Here is a 3,208-nt window from a genome sequence, read left to right on the forward strand (position 1 = left end):
CTTGAGAAGTCCCCCCGCTCTGCGCGCTGGTCCTTCCCATAACCTGCGAAGACCTCTCGTGAAATCTTATGGTGAAGGCGTTTAAACTCACATTCCTTTCTTTTGGCAACAATTTCAGGCCCCGGAGAGCAGCGGAGGGGTCTGTGCACCGCCCATTCACCCAGGTGACCGCCGGAGCATCGCACAGAAGGCCAGCACGTGGGGACGTGAGGACAGAGCGCAGCGCTGGGACTCGTTTCAGAAGCATCCTGAATGAATACGAAATCAGCTGTATTTTTTTTTTTTGCTAAGTTTTTTCTCCGCAAACTTCTCTTGTGCATTAGACGCTCTGCAAATAACCTTTTATTTTTCGGCAGCGGTCGACTTGATGAAACTGACACATTTGAAATTCAGTGAAGACCAAGGATGAGTCTTGCTTCAGGGGTGGCCTCGGGGTGGTCTGCCCCAAGTGCCATTGGCCCTGCCACTCAAGAATCAACCATAGTTACTTCTGTTTACGCTTTAAATGTGTGTGAGACGGTGTAAATATGGCCTGAGGTTGTGAATACTGTGTTATACTCTACTTTCTCAAGCTAATAATACTGCAAATCCCCAGGGTTTCTAGTACCTTTTGTCATGATTTTAATGACTACATAATATTCCATATTCTATCATGTGTCTATATCATCATTTATTTAAAGAATTACCTTTTGTGCTTTGTCCTATTTTGTTTGTTTTCCATGCTTTGAACATTTTAGCATATAGATCTTTGCCTTTATGTCTGTATATTTCCTTACATAAACCATTTGATTTAGAATTATTGGGCCAAGCATTCAGATTTTAATATGCGTTTCCTAGAATGCATCATCAGTAAGACTATTAAAGAGGATTCTAATATAAAAAGGATGTCTTGGACATCTGTGATTTGAGGAATATCCCCATATGTTTAGAAACATTAAAAACAAAATAGAAAACACAACTTGCCTTTAGTAATTTATAACCTAATTAGGAAAATATATACATTTTTCTATATATCACACATATGACACATGCACATTATGACAAATATGTTTTTTTCTCATTTATATCATCACGTATATATCTTTTTCTTTAAGTTAGGAAGATAATGCATCAGTGTCAACAAAAACTCACGAAAGGCGGACAAGGCCCTCGTTCTGTCCTCATCTGTTTGGGCATCGCTAAGCACCTCTGCCCCGTCATGCCCAGGCCCACTGCACACCGCCAACGTACCTGCTGTCCTCTGTCTCGGGCACCCTGTCCGCCCTGTCCACTGCACAGCCGTCCCTCTCTTCATAAACTCTGGGTTCTGGGTGAAGGTTTTCCTCACCTCGCAGCTCCAAAGTACAGGGAGTCCGTGGGCAAATTTCAGGAGGAATCTGTAAATTTGAATAGAAATGCTTTTTATGTTTATTGGCCTCTGACTGAAATTTACATTCAGTGACTACACCTGACCGACCGCAGGCGGTTACCAGGTCCTGTGACTCCGTTCACATTGTGAGCAATACTTCTACACCACGATTGTCGCAGATATCTTAAAATATCGTTTCTGTCCTCAAAATCATGATAGTTACTGGAGACACCACTAAATCTCGATCGTTAATTACTTAATTGAAGAAGCCCCATGGACCGGCGCATGCTTAGGCGTAGATGTGAGTCTCCATGTCACACCTCCAGCTCACGGTTCAGAGTCAAATATGAATTACGCGTACGATGCGTGTTTATTGAACTAGACCAAATGAATATGAATCTTCGGGGTAGGCTTTGAAGAGAGGTGGCATTTATCACGGGTCTTGAAAATAGAAAGGATTTGGATCAACGAGCATAGAAAGGAAGATGTAAAAGGAAAAATATTATGTGAAGTCAATAGTCAGTTTATACGAGTAAATAACGGTATAGGTTAAGGGAACAGTATTCATCCTCCAATTCTATCATTTTGGCTAAAAATGATAAAAAAGAAAGTTAGCCCATTATGAATGCACGTGGACACCCACTGATGCTTCAGGCCACGCATGAGGGTGTTAGAATCAGGGGCTAACTTTAGATTCTCTTTTATTTTTTTATATTTTTTGTTTTTTGAAAGGAAAGTACATGGTACCAGTAATATATAGATGATGTCTATATCATCATTTATTTAAAGAATTACCTTTTGTGCTTTGTCCTATTTTGTTTGTTTTCCATGCTTTGAACATTTTAGCATATAGATCTTTGCCTTTATGTCTGTATATTTCCTTACATAAACCATTTGATTTAGAATTATTGGGCCAAGCATTCAGATTTTAATATGCGTTTCCTAGAATGCATCATCAGTAAGACTATTAAAGAGGATTCTAATATAAAAAGGATGTCTTGGACATCTGTGATTTGAGGAATATCCCCATATGTTTAGAAACATTAAAAACAAAATAGAAAACACAACTTGCCTTTAGTAATTTATAACCTAATTAGGAAAATATATACATTTTTCTATATATCACACATATGACACATGCATATTATGACAAATATGTTTTTTTCTCGTTTATATCATCACGTATATATCTTTTTCTTTAAGTTAGGAAGATAATGCATCAGTGTCAACAAAAACTCACGAAAGGCGGACAAGGCCCTCGTTCTGTCCTCATCTGTTTGGGCATCGCTAAGCACCTCTGCCCCGTCATGCCCAGGCCCACTGCACACCGCCAACGTACCTGCTGTCCTCTGTCTCGGGCACCCTGTCCGCCCTGTCCACTGCACAGCCGTCCCTCTCTTCATAAACTCTGGGTTCTGCGTGAAGGTTTTCCTCACCTAGCAGCTCCAAAGTACAGGGAGTCCATGAGCAAATTTCAGGAGGAATCTGTAAATTTGAATGGAAATGCTTTTTATGTTTATTGGCCTCCGACTGAAATTTACATTCAGTGACTACACCTGTCCGACCGCAGGCGGTTACCAGGTCCTGTGACTCCGTTCACATTGTGAGCAATACTTCTACACCACGATTGTCGCAGATATCTTAAAATATCGTTTCTGTCCTCAAAATCATGATAGTTACTGGAGACACCAGTAAATCTCGATCGTTAATTACTTAATTGAAGAAGCCCCATGGACCGGCGCATGCTTAGGCGTAGATGTGAGTCTCCATGTCACACCTCCAGCTCACGGTTCAGAGTCAAATATGAATTACGCGTACGATGCGTGTTTATTGAACTAGACCAAATGAATATGAATCTTC

This window comes from Pteropus alecto, unplaced genomic scaffold, assembly GCF_000325575.1.
Source record: "Pteropus alecto unplaced genomic scaffold, ASM32557v1 scaffold61, whole genome shotgun sequence".
Classification (NCBI taxonomy): Eukaryota; Metazoa; Chordata; class Mammalia; order Chiroptera; family Pteropodidae; genus Pteropus; species Pteropus alecto.